Genomic DNA, 24,369 nt, shown 5'->3' with positions numbered 1-24,369 from the left:
TACAGTAGTGTCAGAGATGGTGTATGTAAGCAAAAACATGATGTGAGATACATCTGTCAGTATCAGAGGGTTGAAAGTATGATGTATTCAGAATTCTTAGAATTTTATGTTATTTTTCGAAATGTTGCAACTCGTATTATTGTGTCTTGCACTTCTGATAGGTAGGCCGCTCTTCTACACCACTCACATACACACACACACCTTAATAATGAAATCAGAGATTATTGCATCTTGGGGAAAAGTTGCAGCAACCTCGAGATTTAAAAAAAGATGGTCTCATTGAGCCATCATTCACTGAACTCATTTTTAACAAACTGTGTGATTGCTACCACCTCGCATTTCCCTTTATTTTACTTTGCAGTACTTTTGACTTAAGTCTGATCCTGTCTTAAATATTTCCATTAGAGGTTTGTGCAACTGGAATGTCTTCAGCAGTATATGCCAGTGTTATACTTTCTTTCTGCCTTTACTTAACCCTTTCTTCTTTCTATCCACATTTACAAGCATACCTGACAGGCAGGTTGAGACTGTGTACCCCCCTTTTTTTTTGTATTTCATAGCTGTGTAACTTGCTTGAGACAAACATATGTGCTAAGGACTTGCCAGATGTATGGCTGTATTATTTTATATTGTAGACCAGCAGAGCCTCTTGTAAGGATAATGTTTCTTCTCTTTCTAAGGAAACTGAAAATGTTCATTCTTAGATCAGTGATGCAGCAGCCTAAGCTATATGAGTTATATCCTGCACAGGATATAGCAGATGACCAGCTTCTAAAGGTTTATAGCACGTTCCATGTACCCAGACCATTGATGGCTCAAGCAGACAAGGGAGAAAAATCATAATTTTGGGCACTATGTTCTTCAGAACTTTTCTGCCACCACTGCATTTCTTGTGGGCATTCAAGGACTGAGAGTTGGCTAGCACATTTCCATTGCTGGACAGATAAATTCTCTTTGTGGGGAAAAACCTTCCAAATTTTTTTTTTGAGAAAAACAGTTCTTTTTTTGAAAAGAGCTGTTTAATTATTGCTAAATTTTTGCTGTTTTAGGGACTGTCGCAGGACATTCCTGTCAGTTGAACTACTGTTTTCATTTGTTTTCTAAAGTTTACTTTTTGTTAACAATTTTACAAATTATTTTTGGGGCTGAGGCCAGTGCATTTTGAGTTTGTCACTGTGAATTTTTGAAAAAACACCACTTTTTTGGTACTTACCTTTTACTGACTATTGCTGACATTACTACTGCATTTTAGCCTTCTTTATTGGCTTAACAATAGAACAGCTAACCAGTTCCTCAGCTTTTACTTCCACCAAACATGAGAAAAAGAAAATTAATGTTCAGCCTTTGCCAGTTCGGTAGGCTTTTTCCTTGCCTCAGCCCCAAATGTATGATCTTGCAGTGGCCTTTTCAGGTTCCTCGAACCACTCATCTTTTCTCTGTTTTTTTTCTGGTGTAGTCCCTTCAACTACCGTCGACCAAGGGTTAGAAACATCCTGTATGGCTATTGGCATGTCTTCTGCATGCATACGAGTACCATTGTTGTTGATGTTGGTGGAAGGAATGGGGAATGCTTCTTTACCTAGCCAGCTTAAGATGCCAGTTTTCTGGGGGTATTGTCCTTTATGCATCTGGCTGCTTCTGTGAAAAAACTTTGTAAAAAGAAGCATTAAGTTAAACATTTATCTTCTCCTGTCTTTGTTTCCCTAGATAAGGAAGATCCACTGGGCTTAGCTCAGGGCTGAGTTATTAACCTTTCACATTCTAGTTTTACTGGTAAGAGAAAAATAAATTCTTCTGTTTCAGGATTCCCAGTTTGATGAACAGGTAGTAGAAAGAGAGAAAACAAATTTAGGTCTCCTCAGGCAAAAGATTCGGATTCTGAAGAGTATTTTTTCTTATTTTCCCTATGAAGAATTTTCGGTTTTTGAAACCATCTTTAGAATGAATCAGTATTTTCATTGGGAACAAAATGCCATTCATTTTTTTTAACAAATATTATGAGTTATTACAACTGGAATTTCTCCAGCCTACTGCTTTTCCCTCCTGTGCTACTGGCTTTGGAGGACGATCTTATTAAAGGAGCAACATGCCTTACAGCCAGCCTGCAGCCCCTAAGATAGATAAGCTTCCTCGATCTTACAAATACTTACTTTCTAATCCTAAATCTGACTCTGCATTGATCTCCTTGTCAAATCCGTTTACAGCTAAACATTTAATAAATGCTGATCCCTCACCCTTTGACAGATTTGGGATGAGAGTGTATTCTTCTGCCATTCTTATTTTTCAAATTCTTAATTGTCACACTCGCATGGTAAAATTTTTGCTTGCTTCTTTTGAGAATATGAGAAGCATAACTGAAATATTTCCTTCATGTGAGGGTAAATATTCTTTAATTGCAGACAGCAGGTACTGGGTCTTTTATGAGAAGATTTGCATGGTTAAATTCTCAAACCTTGCCCGAAGATGTAAAAACTGAAGTGTTGAATTCCTCACCTTGATGGGTTGGTTGCCCTGAAAAAATGTGATGAGAGAAGAAAACTGATTCAAGAGGTGACTCAGATTTTTCAACCTTACTTCTCCAAGTTTATTAAAGGTTTCACTACTAATTCAGGATCCTTTTATTAAAAACAAAATAAGAAGCATCAGCAAACTTTAGGCAAGCAGATGTTCAGAAACAATGGCTAAAAGGCCCTAAATAGAAGAGTGAGCCTTCCAGAAACAAGGACAGTCCAACAAGTTGGAATGACTATCTACAAAATGCAGTCAGCCCCGTCCACCACCTTAGTGACCCTTTAATTCTTCCCTGAAATCTGGTTACAACAGTTAATCCTAGACAAATGGGTTCAGAGAGAATTCCACCAGGGGTCCAGATGGTGGTGGGAGTCCATACCTCCTTTTCAGGGGATTCTCACTCATTCATCAAGTCAGACTTAATTTCCTCTTGTCTTCCACATCTGCTGGCTCACTGGGTAATAAAACTTGCCCCACTCTCTCGCAGGGAAATTTGTTTTTATTCAAGAATGTTTCTGGTACCAAAGAAAGAAGCTTCATGGAGACCAGTCCTAGATCTTTCCTTTCTCAACCAGTTTGTGAAATTATGTCCTTTCACAGCTTATCTCTTATTCTCCTTTCAGTTTTTAGTAAGTCTAGACATAAATAATGCATCTGATGTTGTCCTTTTCATTAATTTCTCAACTGATGGGTTCAGATCTGAAACTTGGAGCTGACTTGGCCACTTCTACCAGATCATGGGATACTAGAACTCCCCGCCAACCTAATATACTTCAGATCTCATTTGCCACCATCAGCTTCAGATGCAGATCCCACTGCTCTTGAGTGTTTTGTAACTATTGTAGCCTGTTTGTCGTGAGTTAGCTTTTAGTTTTAACTTCTGTATTCTGTTATACTCCTACCTTCTACCCATAAGCTTTTAAACTAATTTATTCTGACTTCTGCTCTCTTTGTAGCTACCTTTTTCAGTACCCTGTTCAAGTACTAATTGTTGGTACTTTTCCTGTTTCATTATTCATTTGTATTTCTTTCTACCATTGTTTTTTTTTTTTTGTAACTAGAAACATCTTTATTAAATTATGTATGACACAGGCAAGTGTACATTTATATAAATGAAAACAAACCATATCGACATAGTTTTAGTTGCAAACATTATACAGCACAAACCATATTGACATAATTTTAGTAGCGAACATTATACATAAATTGTCTCTACAGTTATTGTCAGTAAAGCATTACATAGCTCATTCAAATCCTGGCTTCTTTTAAACCTCGTTCCTCCTCTGCATGTATTGTTCTCACAATTCCCATTTTTCTACACAGTTGGCTCCTAGCCTTTTCTAAAGATCCCAGTTCCAGATGTTTCAGCTCTGTTACTATATTCACTACTTTGTAGTACAGTTGGTTTAGACTTTGATTTCCATTTTCTAGTAATTGCTTTTTTGACAGCCACCATAATTAGACTAGCAAGGCCTTACTGTGGCTAGGCATTTCCGATTCTGTATCATAGTGCAAAAAATCATTTCCTTAGTTACACCAATTTGCTTACACAGTAACTCTGACAGAGTAGTCTGCAGGATCTTAAAAGTCTGCCAACTAATTACACTCCCAGAAAATATGTTCCCAATTACCTCTTTCTTCCCTATTGAACCTTTAACATTTGCTCTCTACCTGAGGAAGAATTCTTTGGTATAATTGGGTTAAAGAAATACCCATGTAAACACTTCCAGGCAAAGATTCTAAATCTTCTGGACTTTGTTGCATATTTGAGAAACATGTATATATCTCCCCATTGTTTCTTTGTGAATTGCTTTTCCAGACTCTCTTCTCAATCCTTTCTTACCTCCTCTGATTTATCCTTAGTTATCTTGCAGTATTTTGTATACTCTTGCTAAGTATTCCTTTTTAATAGCTTCTGTTCTACATTTTACTAAAAACTCTACTAGTGCTGGTCTTTTGCTTAGGATCCCCCAATTTTATCTCTTTTCCTGAACTCTGATATCATTCCTTGGGTCTATTTTATATATTCGAATGCTTAAATGTTTGAATCACTAAAGATCGAACTTTAATGATCGAGCATTTAAATGTTCGAATATTTTTAAAAATTAAAAAAAAAAAACTAAAGGGTGTAACACGCCCTGCTACTTAAATATACCAACTCCAAGATCGCTCTACAGTGTAGGAAATGGGAAATTTTCCATTTCCACACTGTAGCACACTGAAGTGCGATCTTGGAGTTGGTATATTTAAGTAGCGGGGATGTGGGGGACACAGGAGGGCTCCCCTCCCCCCGATTACACCCTTTACTTTTTCTTTTTCTTTTGTAAGCTTGTATTTTTAATATATTCGAACATTTAATTGTTCAATCGCTAAAGTTTGGTCTTTAGTGATTCGAACAATTAAGCGTTCGAATATACCCATTCCTTGATAGGGAAGGCAATCTCTAGCCTGTAGTCTAAATGAATTCTTGGTCTCATTCTCATTCTGTTACCTTTCATCTCTAATTATTTGCTTCCAGTACCTTGGTTCTTTTGCCAGTTTTCTCCAGTAAATCCCAGCTTTCTCTTGCCTATTGTCTGCATCTCTAATTGCAGTCATCCATATTGGCAGAATCTCCTTTCCCACGTTGGCTTAGTTTTTAGAATACTTGCTGCTACTTTATAAGTATAATATTCTGTATGTTTTTTATTGTTCTCCTTAAATATCTGCCTCTAAAATCCCAGTCTCTCCTTCTTTCTTGTGCTTCTTTCTGTTTCATCATCATCCCTTTTCACTTTGAATTATAGGTTTCTGCTTGTGCTATGTGTAGGAGCCTTAACTGTGTAGTTCTGAAGTACCCCTTCAAATTAGGTAATCCCAAACCACCTTGTTCTTTTGGAAGAACCATTTTATTCCACATGACTCTTGCTATCTTCCCCTCTGAGAAAAAAATCTTTCAGCTGTTTATTAATTGGTGTCCAAAACTTCTCCTCTGGTTGATAAAAATATGCCTGACCTGTGTGTAAAACTAAAAGCACTAGATACATTTTAACTGCTAGTATCTTGCTATATAACAGAGCTTCCATTTTCTCAGTTTTTGCATTATTTTTTCTTTAGTCTGTCCTTACTTATCCTTAGCTGCCACACCAGAATAATTTTTAATCCGTACTAAGTAGTTCATTTTATCATGTCCCATAAATATGGATATTGTTACTTCCAAGATGGCTTCACATTGAGTAACAGCTTAACTTTAGCTCTCCCAGTGTGAAAACAGAAACTCAACAGAAAAGGCCAGTAGACTTTTGAGTTTATGTAAATTTCAGTTACTGGCTAGTAAGTGTACTGCCTGGATGGCAGGAAAAAAGAAATACAGAGTGCGTGCAAAAAAATCAGCTACAAAAAGTGAGGAAGAAACACTGGGAAAGTTCTGCAGCTGTTCAGCAAAAAGCAGTGCAACCTGATATGACTTCCATTAACCAACAGAAAAAAATATAAGACAACCGCACACAGACCTAGTTAAAATAAACAAAACACTGATGGAGTATATCAACACAAACAGCAAAAGGCTTGAGAAAATGGAAGAAGCTCTAAACAGATATTCAGTTGAGGTGATAAAGCTGTAAAAGTCAGAGGTTGAAATGAAATGTCTGGCTGAATGTGAGACTGCTCAGGAAGAGATGTTTCAAAAAATAATAAAATTAGAGGACAGAGCACAAAGGGAAAACCTGAGATTTTCAGCTGTACCAGGGATGCTGGAAGGAAAAGACTGCATTAATTTTATGAAAGCATAAATAAGCAACTGGAGTGGTATTCTACAAAAGGAGTTGTTAGTTGAAAATGCACATCATGTGTATGCTCCAAACCTGGCTACGAGAAAGCAACCTAGACCTTTAATAGTAAAGATGCAGTCCCACCAGCAGAAGGAGTTGAGTCTGACAAAACTGTGGCAGAAGGACAAAATACTAAAAGTGGGCGACAGCAGAGAGTTTGTGGAGAATGATTACACATTGTACACCAGGCAGAAGAGGAGTAAAGTCATTCCACTATTCAGAGAATGTTGAGATTCAAGTGTGAGTTCAAACTGCTGTACGCAGCTGTCTTCGGGGTATTCTTCTCTGGAGGGGCAAGATAATTTTTTGATGAAGTACATGCTAAGGATGAAATACAAAAGTTTGTCCAACACAAAATGAGCTGTGAAACGGAAGCAAATTCTGCTTCTTGTTTTTCTGGTAATAAATACCACAGAGAGACTCTACCCGTGAAAACTTTTCCACTGTTTTAATGGAAAATGTTGGAGAGAAGGAAGGGAACATGAGAGTTGACTAGAAGAATCGAGAATACATTGGAAATGAAGCAGAGACAGAATTTGGGAGATGGAGATGAACAGTAATAAAACCAGTAACTTTGTGTGGGTTACAATGCAATTATTATATTTGTGAAATATTAAAGGACAAGAAAATCTGCAATTTTGGTTTTTTCAGAATTTGTTGAACTTGTGGGGAACTCTAAAGTATATGCCCTACTTCCCATTAATATTTGGAAAATTACTTTGGAGAGGGGAAGATAGGGGAGAAATTTAACTGTAAATAAAGAACATATTTCTTAATAGTACATTTTTTGTGGCATATGGTTTTCTTTGCATGCTATAAAGTAAAGATGTTATAGTGTTCAATCTCGCCGTTTGTTCTTACACATGGGTTCGGAGCCGATCCTCGGCTCCGTGCCGGCCTCTTGCAAGCTCTGCATCGAGAAGAAGCTCGAGACAATCTAATACCCACAATCCCCCTCTGCCTTTACCTCAGATCTAGTTTGCCGCTGCTGCGTTCGCATCGTTGGGAGCTAGCTCGAGCGTCTAAAGCTAAGATATAACTTTATTTGTTATATTTTATTGGATTTCTTATTCTATTTGATATTTCACTGATATACTGTGTGATTGTGTTGTTGACTGGTTAAATTCTCAGTACCGTTAAGCTGTTTTATCGGTTAGAATTTTTCGGGGCCTACAACCCTTCTTAAATTTGATAGGATTGGACTTTTATACCGGATTTGACAATTTTTTCTCGGATTTGACTGCATTACTGGACTTGTCTTTTACTTCTATAATGTCTAATAAGGTGAAATCAGGTTTCAAGCGTTGTCAGTGTGGCCAGAAAATGTCAGTGACTGACAACCATAGTTCCTGCGTCTACTGCCTTGGCCCTCTCCACTTGCAAGAGGACTGCTCCATCTGTCACTCTTTTAGTGGGAGGGTCATGACAGATAGGCGCAGGAAACTAATGGACAGAGGTTTATTAAAACCTTCTTTTCAGGAGGCTCTGGATGCTTCTGACCAGGCATCAAAATCCTCTAAGGAATCGAAGACGTCGGAGCCCAAGTCATCGGCTCCGAGCTCTTCAGCAAAGGTTAGATCACCGGTTCCACAGACTTCGGGGCCGAGTGTTCAACTGGTATCGGTTCCTGAGCCTCGAGTCTTGGAACCGGTGATGGAGCTCCCTCCTTCGACCTTATTGAGGTCGGCTCCGTCTTCGGTTCCTTCGACCCGTTCTTCTTCCAAACTCTCTGATGTCGATGTGGATCGCGTGGTGCAGAAGTTATTGGAGCATTCGGCCCTGTCCAAACTTATTTCGGTTTCCACCCAGTTGGTGTCGAAACTTGAAGGCCTCCCGCTGTCTCCATCCATTCCTCCTCCGAGACCTGTTCAGTCTTTGCAGCCGGAAGAGGCTGATCTACTGATTGTGGAGCCCTCGGGTCCAGAACCGTCTTTTTCTCGGTCTGTTCCTCTCACCTCGACTCCGTCGGACCCGATACCGGAGTCTCGGAGCCGACGGTCTGTCCTTGGTTCCGGGGCCGAGAGTCGAACCGACGTTTCGGTTCCGACTCTCCCCCTCGGGGCCTCGGCGCAGATCGATTCGGCTCCGTCCTCGGGGTCGATGCCTTCGGGGCCTGTGTCGGGGATTCTCCCATTTCCTCGGAACCGGGAGATTCTTCGATGCGGGACCCGGGGGCGTTCGACCTAATGAGGAAGGTGTTGTCTACCCAGACAACCACATCAGTGGAAGCAACCTCTCCTCCCCATAAAGGGCCGTTATCCTCCTCTGCACCCACGGCCACATCCAAGCGTCGGGCACCAGTGTCTCAGCCACCCCTGGAGGGTGCCCCTCTTCCTCGGAGGCTTCTTGGATGCTCCCCACGAAGAAGTCCCTAGGAAAAGATTGTGTAAGAGGAGACACTTGGATTCTCCACAAGAATCCTTGACATCTGATACTGACTTAGATGAGTCAGAAGGGTCCCCTAAGTCACCTTCAGAAGATGTCTCTTTTTCGGACATACTGGAGATCCTGAAACAGAGAGGTGACTGGCAGTCCCTTCCCCCTTCTGAGGATGAGTCAGTTTTGCTGAAGGCATTTGGTGCTCGCCCTTCCTCCTCCTGGGTCACTCCGCCCTTAGATGAATTAATGGAACTAATTGCTCGAAGGGCGTGGGAGGCTCCTGACACAGTGGAACCAGTCCCAAGGAAACCAAATAAATACATTACGGCACCTCAGGACAAGTCCTACCTGACAAAAGGAGTTCCAGTGGACGCTATGGTGGTGGCAGCGGCCACGAAAAAGGAGATGTCAGAGTCTTCCTCATCTGTCCATCCCCCTAATAAAGATTCTAGGACGATGGATAGGTATGGGAAGCGCATTTTTAGTTCAGCGGCTTTTTCCATGCGATCCCTGAACTATTTGACCCATTTTACACGTCTACAGAGGGATCTAGTCAGAGTTGGGAGATACCCTCCAGGGTACTACAGATGCTGCTGCCTCGGAGAAAGTGACAGCACAACTTAATACCCTTACAGCCATTGTGAACTCGTCCATGAGGCTGATTTCCTACGCAGCCGAGGGTTCGAGTAGGGCAGCAGCTTCAGCGATTGCTCTTCGTAGACAATCCTGGATGCGCTTATGTTCTTTTGCGGAAGCCTTCAAGTCTTCCTTTACTAACGCCCCATTTGACGGTGCCACTCTCTTTGGCCCCAAAGTAAAGGAGACCCTTACCCGGTGTGAACAGGAGGGAAAGACTCTGTCTGCTGTCGGAGTCCGTTTTTCCACCCCAACCAGACCGTACCCCAAAGGGCAACGTGGTGGGAAAATGTGGTTTCGAAAACCCCAAGGAGCTTTCTCAGGCACACAGGGAGATGCCCCCTCTAGAGGCAGAGGAGGGGGCAGAGGTGGAAGACGCCGCCCTGGTGGCAGAGGGGGTCCGCAACATCAAGGTGACAGGGATACACTCCCTGGTAAACCTTTCCAGCACTCCTGAGAGGAGGCCCGACTGTCCTGCTCTGGAGGCAGTCGGGGGTCGCTTAGCTTTATACCCTCAGGCCTGGCAAAATATAACTACAGACAAGTGGGTAAAAAGCTTGGTTACCAGAGGTTACAACATACCCTTTCTATCCCATCCCATTCCAAAGAAAAGACTCCCAGATGTACCGCCCCATCTGCGAGAGCCAGCAGCTATAGAGATTTCAAAGCTGCTAGAAAAAAGTCATCCAACCAGTCCCAGCGGACCAGCAAGGATTCGGGACTTACTCAAGGTTCTTTTTAGTTCCAAAGAAAACAGGGGACTGGAGGCCCATCCTGGACCTGAGCTACCTCAATACCTTCGTCAGGAAAGAAAAGTTCGAATGGTCACGCTTCAATCGATCCTTCCATTCTTACAGAAGGACGACTGGATGTGCTCAATAGATCTAGAGGATGCATACTACCACATCAAAATGGCCAGGGCATCCAGAGATCATTTGCGCCCGGCTGGGAGCCAGTCACTTTGAATTTCGAGCCCTGCCCTTTGGTCTGACCTCAGCCCCCAGGGTCTTCACCAAATGCATGGCAGTGGTAGCGTCTCACTTGAGACGCCAAGGATTCCAGGTGTTTCCGTATCTGGACGACTGGCTCCTTTCTGCCACCACCCAGCGTCAACTATTACAGGCCAGAGACTTTACTCTTCAACTGTGTGTTCATCTAGGAATTTCCGTGAACTTCGGAAAATCTTTGCTTCAGCCATCACAAAATATTTTGTTCATAGGAGCAGAATTAAACACACGTCAGTTAATTCTAAGACTTCCCCCGGAAAGGATACTATCACTTCAGACTCACATACGTCTTCTACTTTTGTCAAGAAAATCTCCAGCAAAACTGGTACTGAAGGTTTTGGGACTCATGTCAGCCTCCCTTATTGCAATACCCTTGGGAAGGCTGCACATGAGAGTCCTTCAATGGCTACTGTTTGCACAATGGTCGTTTCAACAACTACCTCTAACACACGAGATTCTTATAACGAAAACATGCAAGACAGATCTAAACTGGTGGCTTCAAACGTGCAACCTTTCCAAGGGGAGACCATTTGTGCTACCCACACCTACAGTTACGGTGACCACGGACGCTTCCCTGATAGGGTGGGGGGGCATCTTTCAGGGACAGACAGTCCAAGGCGAATGGACCAATTTGGAGTACAATCTGCACATCAATGTTCTAGAGTTGAGGGCAGTGTTTCTAGCGTTGCAACACTTTGCTCCCCTTCTTCCTCTGGGAACTATTACAGTTCAGACGGACAACATGTCTGTAGTCTGGTACATAAACAAGCAAGGGGAACCAAATCCTATCAGCTATGCAGAGAGGCCATGAGAATCTGGCAGTGGGCGGAGTCCACGGGTCGCTTTCTAATAGCAACGCACATCCCGGGTCATCCAACGTCATAGCCGACAGGCTGAGCAGAGCAATTCTGTTACCGCACGAGTGGTCCCTAAAACAGTCAGTAGCGAAAAGGATTTTTCGCGTGGGGCCAGCCTTCCTGCGACCTGTTTGCGTCTCCAATGAACGCCAAATGCAGGAGCTACTTTGCCCTATTACCCCTCCAGGGAAGTCCCCAGGGACGCACTGGTTCACGATTGGCCCCGGGACTCCTGTACGCATTTCCTCCATTTCCTCTGATACCAAAGTTTCTCCAGAAAGCCAGAAACCTACACAGGACAATAATCCTCATTGCCCCATTCTGGCCTCGTCAAATTTGGTTTCCCTTCCTGAAGACTCACTGCATTCGGGGACCCTGGATTCTGGACCCAGAGCCAGATCTATTGACTCACTCATCAGGGGCTCCCCATCCCGCGCTCCTGTCCCTCCATCTAGCAGCTTGGCTGCTCCAATTCCCAACTTAGCCAGGCCTGATCTTTTGTCGCCAGCAGTTCAGGATATATTGGTGGCTTCTCATAAAGCTTCCACTACTAAAACATATTCTAGTAAATGGAAGCGATTTGTATTCTGGGCAAATACACACCAAGTGGATCCTTTTATAGCTCCTTTGAATAAAATATTAGAGTTTTTAACGGACTTATTCCATCAGGGTGCTTCTCCTGCTACACTAAGAGTTCAATTGGCAGCCATTTCAAATTTCCATGTGGAAGAATGTGGAGCTCCTGTTATGGCTCACAGACTTTGTAAAGCATATTTAAAAGGGGTTTTCCATATTAGACCACCAGTCAGATCTCCTACGTCACCTTGGAGTCTAAACTTGTTGTTATCTAAATTAATGTTGCCCCCCTTTGAACCTGCCTCTTCTTGCCCATTAAAATTTTTGTCATGGAAGACTCTATTTTTGGTAGCCATTACTTCCGCTAGGTAGTATCTGAACTTCAGGCTCTCTCCATCAAGCACCCTTATTTGATCTTTCACTCTGACAGAGTTTCTCTTCGACCCAATTCATCCTTCCTCCCTAAAGTGTGTTCTATTAACAATATTAATCAGTCCATTGAATTACCCACTTTCTTCAAAAATCACTCCAACAAAATGGAGTACATGTTGCACAAATTAGATGTTCACAGACAACTAAGATTTTACTTGGATAGAACAAAAGATCACAGAAAAACTGATCAACTCTTTGTGGCTTTTGCTGATAGCAGGAAAGGACTAGCAGTTACCAAAAGAACTCTTTCTAAGTGGTTAACGGATTGTATAATCTATGTCTACGATTCTTCAAATCAAACTCTTTTGCACAAACCCAAAGGACATTCCACAAGGTCAGTGTCTACATCTTTGGCTCATGCAGCCCGCCTACCATTGACGCTATTTGTGCGGCTGCTACTTGGTCTAAGCCACATACATTCATTTCTCATTATAAGGTAGACAAGGCTTCTAGGGACAGGGCAACCTTTGGTTCCACTGTGCTCAAGAACGTCCTTCCGTGAGTTCCTCAGGAACAAGGAGCTAGGACGCTACCCATGTGTAAGAACAAATGGCGAGATTGAACACTATCACATATAGAAGTTATGTCCTTACCATAACGTTCCATGTGGAGTGTTCATCTCGCCTTTGTTCTTACATTCCCACCCTCCCGCCCTAAGAAGAACGTTCTTTTGATGCCTGGCCAGGATCATCCTGCTGCTGCTGCTACAAATATTGTGTACATAGTTGACATATATATATATATATATATATATATATATATATATATATATATATATATATGTCTATTTGTCTTTCTATATATATAGTTATGTATAAATTCTTATTTCTGGGCATATGTGATGTAAGCATGATTGTGCTCTCTCTGGAGATTGGTTTGCTTGCAAACTAGATCTGAAGTAAAGGCAGAGGGGGATTGTGGGTATTAGATTGTCTCGAGCTTCTTCTCGATGCAGAGCTTGCAAGAGGCCGGCACGGAGCCGAGGATCGGCTCCGAACCCATGTGTAAGAACAAAGGCGAGATGAACACTCCACATGGAACGTTATGGTAAGGACATAACTTCTATTTTTGTCAGTTATTTTTAAGTGTAATGGGGAATGTAAACAGGTGCTGCTTTTCTTCTTTTTCCTTTCTATCGCCCTTTTTTCTTTCTTCTTGTTCAGTTTTAAGAAACAGACACTACAGTGTACAAAAAAAAAAAGCCTGGTTAAAAGAGCACGACAAAAGAAAAAAAATTGTGCTTTTTCTCATTCTTTAATGGGGGAATGACTAGATTAAGGACCTCAGATTGATTTAGTAACAAGTTTTAAGTGAAAGCAAGTAAATGAAAAAATATTGAATATTATGAGGCTTTTCTTCTTGCAAATGAATATATGCTTAGTAACAATTCTGTATCTGGCCCTTGTGTCGCCATGAAAACAATTTGATAATGGGAAATTAACTGTCTGGTTCTCATGTCCCCATGAACACAGTCTGATAATGAGAAATTGGCTGTCTGGGTGTCATGTCTCCATGGAGACAATCAGATAAAAATAAATTGGTTGCAGTCTGGTGAAGAGTGATTGGCTGGGGAAAAAGATATGAGAAACTGACTAGGAGATAATGTTCTTATTCAGGGGTTTTCCCATCCGAGAGAGCTATAAAGATAAGACAAAAACCAGTTAGCACTTTGTAGAAGCACAGGCTGCACTATCCGTCATAGCATGGATAACTTTTCATCTGATGTTGTAAGTCTTCATTCATTCATTCCTTACTGACAGGACTTCAGTTCCGACCTCGGAACCAACTTGGCCAATATACAAGCTCACGCCAGCCAAAAACTCGAGCTAAGTCCTACCCATAGTGTCCCTGTTCTCCTTTCTCCAGATCTCATTTGCAGCATACTTCACAAGACGTGCCAGCTGTATTAGTTAAGTGAAATATTTTTTGATATTTATGCTTTAGTCTCTCTAGTCTCCATTTTTTCCTTAGAATTGTTTTCTCTCTGCTTCTTTTTGCATATGTGGCTTTTATTCCTGCCTGTTTTTCTATGGTAATCTTTGTACTATTGTTGGTATGGCTCCTCCCTTACCCTTGTGACAATCTACCATACCATCGCTGGTATTCCCTTTCATCTCCCTTTCTATACCTATATTTAAAAAAAAAAAATGTCTTCACAATATTGTTTTTCGGTTTCTGTCTTGGATTACTGTATTCTGCTTTGCCTGAATTTCTTCTACTCTTCAAACATGGCTGACAAAAGAGGAATAATGAGTTTCAAGCAGTGTGATAAGTGTGGGCAAAAGATGCCAAACTTAAGACGGCATCTTTCATGTGTTTACTGTCTTGGAGTTCCTCATCTCCAGATTCAACCTCCTTGCGAGATATGTAAAAATTTTAGTTCTCGCACTCTTGCGGAGTGCAAGAACAAGCTGATTCTCAAGGGTTTATTGAAAACCCTCTTTTTGGAGGTATGTAAAAATATTAGTTCTCGCACTCTTGCGGAGTGCAAGAACAAGCTGATTCTCAAGGGTTTATTGAAAACCTCCTTTTTGGAGGCCCTTTCTGAGGCGGAGGTCTCACCACCTCCCAAGAAAGATAAGAAAAAGAGAAGCCACTCGGTTCCGGCTTCTGTGGAACTAAAAAGCTCTCAGAATGTATATCCTAAGGCTCCCAAAATGTCTGCACAGTTTACTTTGGCCCTCAACTAGCTGTGCAGCGCCGAAATTGTTGTTGGTGAAAACTACGAAACCGACGATTCTTATACCTGCTTTGGTACCGATGGTATCTTTGGTACCATACACTTTATTGACACTGACAGTGACTTCCCTTATGGCTCCATCTTCGGTGCTGAAACCTGAAATTTTTCCCAGGACCAGGTACTCTCTTACTTATTAGACCCCTTCTTGTGACAACAGTATAGTTCTTTTCTTGAGAGACCAGACTCACCCTCAGGAATGTCAACAAGGTCCACCAGGAGTCTTTCTGAAATAGACATAGTGTGACTTGTCAATCAACTCTTGGCAGCTAGAGGAATTCCGACCCCTACCAAGACTTCCCTCCCATCTGGAACCAAAGTTTATTCTGCATTGAATCCAATATATCCTCCTCCAACCTCTTTGCAGATGTTGGAGCCCTCTGTTCCGATGTCTACCCCCCCAGTGCCTACACCTTTGGTTCTTTTGATGACTACTTCCACAGTTCCAGAGCCTTCCCTCTGCACGTCGCTCCATCTGGAACCGACCCACTGTCAGGACAGTGACTGGTCTGTCAGCGCTATGACCCTTAGTTTCACGCCAGTTTTTTCTATGGCACCATCTACAGCTTTGGCTGGCCTAGCAGTTCCTAGTCCTCTTGGGGTTCCTATCCTGGAGGTAGGCTTATCAGGGTGGGGTTTGACCCCAGTTCCGAGGTTGTCCCTCTCGGTTTCAGGCTCCCGTCCCTCTTCTGGTGGGCCTGCATTCCAGGTGATGGAGAGGGTTCTTGCTTCCACAAGCTTGCAGTTGGCACCTCCATTGTCGGAACCTGATCTTTACTCTTCTCTAGCATGCAGTTGACACAGTCCATTATGCAAGGACTCTGAGCATGGGAGCGGCAAGAAACCGTGCTCCAGGAACCCACTCTTCAGGCTCCTACTCTGAAGATCCCACTGAGGAGCCACCCCGAAAGAGAATGTGCAAGACGAAGCACGTGGATTCCCCTGAGGAATCCATCACCAAAGATACAGATTTTGCTGAGGGAGAACGGTCTCCACGGTCACACCCTGATGATGTCTCATTCAGAGACATACTTGAGATTCTGAAACAGAGGGGTGACTGGAAGCCCATCAACCCTTCAACTGAGGAATCCGTATTCTTGCAAGCCTTCCGTGCTCGGACATCTACTTCCTGGGTGACCCCTTGCCCTGTAGATGAGTTGATAAAACGCATTGTGCAGCAGGCTTGGAAGGCCCCTGACAATGTTGAGCCGATTCCCCGGAGGCCTTATAAAATTATTTCCTCTCCAGAAGACCATCCCCATTGGTCCAGAGGTTTTGCAGTAGACTCCATGGTTGTGGCAGTGGCCACTAAAAAAGAACTAGCAGAAGAAAGTTCAGCTGTCCATCCCCAAACAGGGAGTCCTTGATGATAGACAGACTGGGGAAGCGAACCTACATTTCAGCGACCCTCGCTATAGTCTCTGAATTACGTGGCACATTTTACACGTCTCCAAAGGGACCTGATTACAGAACTTTTAGGTACTTTGGCTGGGGTGCTACCTGAAGAGGTGTGAGACAAGGTCTCCTCTCAGCTTGCCACCCTAGAGTCCATCTCCAACTCCTCCATGTGGTTGATAGCACACACAACAGAGCTGCCACTTTAGGCATTGTCATGAGATGTCACCCCAGGCTGCGACTATGTGACTTTGCGGATCCCTTCAAGTCCTCCTTCGTCAATGCTCCTGTTGATGTATCCTCCTTGTTTGGCCCAAAAGTTAAGGACATGTTAGCCAGGTGTGAGAAAGATGGAAAGACCCTATCTGCCATGGCATACGGGGGGGGGGTCTGTGAAACCAGGTCTCCAGAGATTCCTTCTCTAGTCAGCTTTGTCAGCGCTCCTGAGGAGCGGCCTGATTGCTTTCCTCTGGAAGCAGTTGGGGGATGTTTTTCTCTGCACCGCTTGGCCTGGCAATCGATAACATCGGACTCTTGGGTGCAGAGAATAATGACCAGAGGTTACCTTATACCCGTCGACCTTTACCCCCAAGCCTCTAAGGTGAATCCCCGACGTCCCTCCAAGTCAGAGGGACTCAGTAGCACTAGAAGTTCAAAAGCTGCTAAGAAAGAGAGTCATCCAATTAGTCCCACCAGAACAAATAGGATCCAGATTTTACACAAGGTTCTTTTTAGTGCCAAAAAAGACAGGGGACTGGAGACCAATTTTGGATCTCAGCATACTGAACAATTTTTCAAACATGCAAAATTCCAGATGGTCACGGTTCAGTCCATTTTTCCATTTCTGGAGAAGGACGACTGGATGTGCTCTATAGATCTCCAGGATGCATATTACCACATAAAAATGGACAAACGATCCAGGAGATACCTCCGCTTCTGGCTGGGAACCAATCATTACCAATTCCAAGTACTGCCCTTTGGCCTCTCCACAGCCCCCAGACAATTGGCTTCTTACTGCCCCAACCAGGACTCTGCTGCTTCAAGCCATATCATACACTCGGAATCTGGCAGAAAACCTAGAAATCTCCATAAACTTAGACAAGTCAGAGCTAGTTCGACTCAGAGCTTAGAGTTCATTGGGGGAAAGTTCGATACAACCTCTTGCAGAGCTGCTGTACCTCTTCACAGAGTTCAAAAACTAAGATCTCAGCTTCAGATAATACTTTCTCGAAATATTGACCTTGCTTGAAGGGTCCTGCAACTATTGGGCTCTATGGCAGCTACAATCTCGCTGGTCCCACTAGCAAAGTTTCATATGAGACTACTCCAATGGCTGCTATCATCTCAGTGGTCTCTCCTGGCCCAACCAATGTCATACCCGATCTGCATAAAAAAACATTGCAAACAGGATCTAAGTTGGTGGATGAAGCCAGAAGAGGATTTGTGATGTCGACCTTTTTTCCCTGCCGAACCAAGGCCACAGTGACCATGGATGCTTCCCTAATGGGGTGAGGTGGGGGGCATTTTCAAGAAAAGGTCATCCAAGGCGCTTGGTCCCATTTAGAGGCTAACCTGCATATCAATCTCGTAGAACTGAGGGTGGTCCTCTTAGCGTTGCATGCATTTCAAATGACCCTTCTATCTGGGACAATTGCTATCCAATCAGACAATATGTCAGTAGTGTGGTTCATCAACAAGCAGGGAGGAACCAAATCCTACCCCTTATGTCGGGAAGCACTGAGAGTGTGTCAGTCGGCAATAGATTCCAACCACTTTCTACTAGCAGTGCACATTCCCGGGAATTCCAGTCTGACTGCAGACAAAACTGAGCAGGGACATTCTGATGCCTCACGAGTGGTGTCTCAACCCAGTAATAGATTTTTCATTGTTGGGGCCGGCCTTGCTGTGACCTCTTTGCCTGCCCATTGAATCACAAATACAGCAGCTTCTTTGCCCTGATCTCCCCCCCCCCAGGGGGAGTCACCGAGAGATGCTCTGACTCACGATTAGTCCCTGGGTCTTCTGTATGCCTTTCTTCCTATTCCTCTCATCCCACAGTTCTTGAAGAAAGCACAACAGCTGAGAAGCAAGGTTATCCTGTTTGCCCCATATTGACCCCGTCAAGTTTGGTTCCCCTTCCTGTGACTTTACGTGATTCACCACCCATGGATCCTGCACCCAGCCCTGGGACTCTTATCTCACCCACAGGGGCTGGTCTACCCCAACCTTCACAGCCTCAAGCTGATGGCTTGGTTTCTTCACTTCCACTGATTGTCAGGCAAATAAACCTATCTTCCCCAGTCTGAAAAATCCTTCTGGCTTCCGATAAACCTTCCACCAGAAAACTCTACAGCAGCAAATGGGCCAGGTTTGTTGTTTGGGCTGAACAACGACTGGACCCCCTTCTCAATGCCAGTCTGTAGGGTTTTGGAATACCTGTTGACCCATGCAGGAGCCTCAGCCTCAACTGTTAGAGTACACCTAGCAGTTTTTGCCAATTTTCATAATGGTTATAACAACTCTTCACTTATGTCCCACCATCTTTGCAGACTTTTATGAAAGGAGTTTTACACCTCAGACCACCTATTAAAACCCCCAACTGAACCATGGAATTTGTCCTTGGTCCTACAAACTTTAACCCGTTCACCCTTAGAATCTTCTGCCTCATGCGACATAAAGTTCTTATCCTGGAAAACCCTATTCTTGGTAGCCATCACCTCAGCTAGGAGAGTATCAGAAATCAGGCTTTGAGTGTTAACCGTCCTTATTTGATTTTTCACAAGGAAAGAGTTTCACTTCAAACTAACCCTTCCTTTTTACCTAAGGTTATCTCAAATTCAAACCTAAACCAGTCCATTGACTTACCAGACTTTTTTCCACATTTCGCTAACAAAGGTGAATACCAGTTGCACATGCTAGATGTGCATAGGCTACTATGTTTTTATTTAGACAGAACTAAATCTTTCAAAAAGTCGGACCAGCTCTTCATAGCTTTTTCAGGCCTCAGATTGGGCAAAGCTATATCAAAAGTTACCTTGTCAAAATGGTTAAGAGATTGCATTACCTTTATCTATCAACTAAACTTGCCTGCTGCAGTTAAGGCTCATTCCACCAGGTCAGTCTCCACTTCGGTGGCCTTTCATTCCAGAGCTTCTGTGGATGACATCTGCACAGTGGCCACTTGGGCAACCCCCCCCATGCCGGCTCAGTGGTGCTCAGGAGTATCCTTCCATAGGGTCACCCAGGTCAGGTGTAGCTGGGGATTCGGTACTATCAGTAAGGAATGAATGAAGATTTACAACATGAGATAAAGAAGTTATGTCTTACCATAATGTTCCATCTGTGTTGTAGCTCTTCATTCAGTCCTTATGTCCTGCCCTCCTTCCCCCTGCCTAAAGACTCCTGGTGATTCTTTTGCCATAGTGGCCTGATAAGGTATCTGCTCAGATAGGTCCTCTTTATCTCTGTTGTTACTATTGTTTCTATTGTCTCTCTGTTGGGTGGGCAAACTCAATCTGAAGAAAGGAGAACAGGGACACTATGATTAGGACTTAGCTCGAGAGTTTTTGGCTGGCGTGAGCTTGTATATTGGCCGAGTCGGTTCCGAGGTCGGAACCGAAGTCCATCAGTAAGGAATGAATGAAGATCTACAACACAGATGAAACATTATGGTAAGACATAACTTCTTTTTTTAGGTTAACTTAAGTCTGGGAGTGTAGTTGTCAGTTTGGGACATGTGCTCCTGTTAGGAGGGTAAAACTTCAATATTTCATAGTTTTGTGTGTTGGTATTGAATTAATAGGTTTTAGGGGGTATTGGGAGTTTGTTTTGTTATTTTTATTTGTTTGAGGGCTTTCAGTAAAACAAAAAGTTTTATAAGATGTGACATAGGCTGAAATGGACATGACAAGAAACAACTATATAAAAGTTCAACCTGCCAAACAATTGATGCATATAACACAAAAGCTGGAACTAGACATTTAACAAAACAGGTATTTTACATAAAAGGTGGGAATAGTAACTTTTTAATACAATGAAGCTTTCTGTAATGTCTTTAAATGCCAATGATCTCACAGATAAATACAAAAAAAGAAAGAATAGTGAACTATATTAAAAAATGTTACAGGAGACACCCTTTGAAAGAACTGAACATGTGAATTTGATAAAGGTCTTCAGGATGGGTATTCAACAAAATATCTGGGGGAAAAAGGAAAAGAGGATTACTTAATTGCAAGAGGAGATCCACTAATGATAGAAGAGGATAAAAAGATAGTAATGGTAGATTTGTAGTGCTAAAGGGCTACTGGCAAGGGAGGAACATTACACTGGCATGTATTTATATTTCACCTAAAACTGCTATAATGCAACTTAAGAAAATTCTGGGAGAAATAATCAGTTTTCAGCAAGGAATATTACTTCTATGTAGGGACTGGAATTGGATTTGCAGCAGTGAAGATGTGTCTGGGGGGCCCAGAAGGGAAAGTATAATAACAAAGGAGGGTAGATTTTTGAAGAAATTAATGAAAATATTTGGCATGGAAGATGTGAATTCATTAATAGGAGTTTGGAGTGAATATACGTATTATTCCCCAAGATATAAAAACTGGGCTAGGCTAGACAGAATTTACATTTCATAGAAACATATGCATTTAATTAAAGGTCGTGGTATGCACCCAATAACGTTTTCAGATCATGCTCCAATAATAATTAAAATAACACAGGGTATGACGTCCCCTCCTCTTTGCCAGTAATCAAGGAGCCTGAATCCTCACCACTGACACTAGTGGGGGACGTTCACTTGGAACATAGCTGCACACAGTATTTCCAGATGTAGCTCTCTGCACTGATCACAATTTCCTTAAAAGCACACAGGGAGCACACTCAGTCCAGGGTCTGGGTTTCCCTCTGTCTCTCTCCAGGCCCCTAGTAAGACTCCCCACTGGCACAGCTGTAGAGTTGAGTCCTCAGCCGAGTTTCCCAAATCAAGTCCTCCACCACACCCCAGTGCAACCAGTGCTCTGTGTCCCTGCTCCAAGAAGCTAACATACAGAAACTGTCTAAGGTTTGATTTTCAAGCACGCGTGCACGCACACACACACACACACACACACACCTAGGAAAAGATGGCACAAATTTACTAGCTGTGCCCCTCTGCCCAGACTGTAAAGTTGATACTGCCACCAGGACACTCCAAAGCCAGCTACTGTAAGGCTCTTACAAGGGTACTGAATTATACTGAGTGAAATTAATACTAATACAAATGGTAGTGTTTGCCAATGCAGTAAGGCTTCCAGGAGTGGCCACAGTGTCACCAAATAGATATAAGTACTCTCAAAGATTAAAACATTCTCTAAAACACCAGCCACAATGAAAGGTTTAAATATATGTAATAATAAATAATAAAAAAAAATGAACATACTAGGTATCTATATACAATAAACACCAGAGTTTGTCACAGGAAATAGATGGCATCAATTTTGATGAGGGGGAGAGGTCCCCCAGATCACCACCTAAAGGCGTCTCCTTTGGAGACATCCAGGAGCTCCTGAAACAAAAAGATGTTCAGTCCTCTGACACCCTCTCCCTGGAGGAATTGGTGTTCCTGGAACCTTTCAGGTCTGGCTTATCTACTTCTTAGATGATCCCCCAGAAAATGAGCTCATCTACCTTGTTTTTCACTGGGCATGGAAGAAGCGGGACACCGTAGAGCCAGTACTGAAAAGGCCAGACGAGATTTTAGCTCCCCCTAAGGACCACACACACTGGAGCAAGGGAGTCCTGGTTGATGCCATGGTTGTAGCTGCAGCCACAGCCACTAAGTAGGAACTAGCAGAACAGAATTGTGCTGTCCATCCTCCCCTAATAGATGTTCCAGGTCTTTGGACAGATTTTGGAAGCATGTGTACACTTCAGTGACCTTTGCCCTCAGGTTGCTGAACTATCTGGCACATTTTACAGGGTTACAAAGAGATCTGACCAAAGAGTTTTTCAGATCTCTCTCTGGGCCCATGTCCGCCAAGGATGTAAATAGAATCTCCTCACAGCTGGCCACCCTCTGGTCTATTAAAAATGTGTTCATGAAGATGATCTCCCATTCAGTGGAAAATACCTCATGGGCAGTGGGTTCATACATAGCCATCAGAAGACATGCTTGGATGTGATGATCTGATTTTGCAGAGCCCTTTAAATCTTTGTTCATTAATGCACCTTTTCATGGATCTTCCTGTTCATCCTCCGGATTAAAGACCCTGTCTGCTGTGGCTGTAAGTTTTTCAATTCCTCAAAGACCTTTCTCAAGGAATCAGTGATGAGGTAGAACAATGTGGTTTAGAAAATCCCAGGGTCCTTTTTAAAATAAATGAGGAGATAGTTCCCCCAGGGGCAGAAGGGGGAACTCAAATGGAAGATGCTGTCCTTGTGGCCCACAGAACCAGGGCTTCAGGGATTCTTTCTTGGATAAGCTCTTGTCAGTGCTTCTGAAAGGAGGCCCAACTGTTCCACTCTGGAGGCAGTTGAGGGATGTTTGTCTTTGTACATGAGAGCCTGGCTATCTATTACAAGATTCCTGGGTGCAGAGAGTCTTATCCAGATGTTATACTCCACCATTTTCTTTAACCCTTCCCACCAATGTGAAGAAAATCTGTGATATTCCACCCACTCAGAGAGAGTCACCCAAGAGGTCCCCCCAGACCAGAGAGGATTCAGAACTCAAGATTCTTCTTAGTGCGAAAAAGGACAGGGGATTTAAATCACTTCTGGATCTAAGTAAATTGAATCAGTTTGTACAGTGTTCAAAGTTTTGGATAGTCATGGTTCAGTCCATTTTGTGTCTGTTGCAAAAGGATGACAAGATGTGTTCAGTAGATCTTCAGGATGTGTACTATCACATCAAAATGAACAGGCACTCCAGAAGATAACTGCATTTCTGGCTGAGAGACAGTCATTACTAGTTCAGAGCAGTACTCTTTGGTCTCACCACAGCCCCCAGGGTGTTCACCAAATGCATGGTAGTGGTAGCAGCTCACTTGAGACTTCTGGGATTCTGAGGGTTTCCATATTTAGATGACCAACTTCTTTCTGCCCGAACTAGGCATCAACTTCTGCAGGCAAGGGACTACTTGCTCCAGTTGTGTGTTTATCTGGGAATCACTGTCAATTGCAACAAGTCTCAACTCACACCTATGCAGAGTCTCGAGTTCATAGATGCTCGCCTGGACACAGTCAGTCAGATAGCCTCTCTTCCCCACATCAAATGCAGATATTGTGGTCTCAAGTCAAGAAAGTGATTCAAAGTTCTTCTCTTCTGGCCTGATTAATCATACAAGCACTGCAATCCTTGGCAGCAGCTCTCACTCTCCTTCCTGTGGCCAGGTTTCATATGCAAATTTTTCAATGGAAATTTCTGTTCAGTGATTCATTTTTTAACACTCACTAACCACTCCAGTCAAGATTAGTCAAGCGTACAAAAAATATCTTCTTCGGTGGATTTATGCATACCAGCTCTGCAGAGGCCATCTTTTTGTTTTCCCCATGCCCATGGTGACCGTGGACGCCTTCCAGTTGGGGTGGGGTGGGGGGGGCACTACTTGGGAAGGACAGTCCAAGGTAAATGGGCCCCCATAGAGGCAAAGATGCATATCAGTGTCTTGGGGATGAGAACAGTCCTCCTGGCATTGCAGGCCTTTCAAGATATTCTCCCATCTGGGACTATTGTCATTTAGAGGGACAATATGTTAGTGGTCTGGTGCATCAGCAAATGGGGAGGAACCAGATCATACCCAATTTGTCGAGAAGCAATTAGAATGTGGCAAATGGCAATCTCTTCCATTCGCTTTCTCATAATGTACCTCCCCGGGAAATCCATTGTGATTGCGGACAAATTAAGTAGGTTCATTCTGATGCCTCATGAGTGGTCTCTCAATGTCAAAGTGGTGGAGAGGTTTTTCCCCTCAGTGGGGACCAGTCATGCTGCTATCTGTTTGCCTCTCCTCTGAACCACAAATATAGCAGGTGCTTTGTCCTGATCCCTC

At 43.1% G+C, this 24,369-nt stretch overlaps 1 protein-coding gene across 1 annotated transcript in view; it reads left to right on the top strand.

Annotated features, from left to right (window-relative positions):
• Positions 1–24,369, top strand: part of BAZ2A (bromodomain adjacent to zinc finger domain 2A) — a 3,667,728-nt gene that overhangs the window by 1,701,882 nt on the left and 1,941,477 nt on the right. The gene's annotated exons all lie outside the window — the stretch shown is intronic.

The sequence above is a fragment of the Protopterus annectens genome, chromosome 9.part0, assembly GCF_019279795.1.
Source record: "Protopterus annectens isolate FY-2018-M chromosome 9.part0, PAN1.0, whole genome shotgun sequence".
Lineage (NCBI taxonomy): Eukaryota > Metazoa > Chordata > Ceratodontiformes > Protopteridae > Protopterus > Protopterus annectens.
Note: the sequence above shows the minus strand (reverse complement) of the source record. Positions and strands in the feature narration are given on the sequence as shown.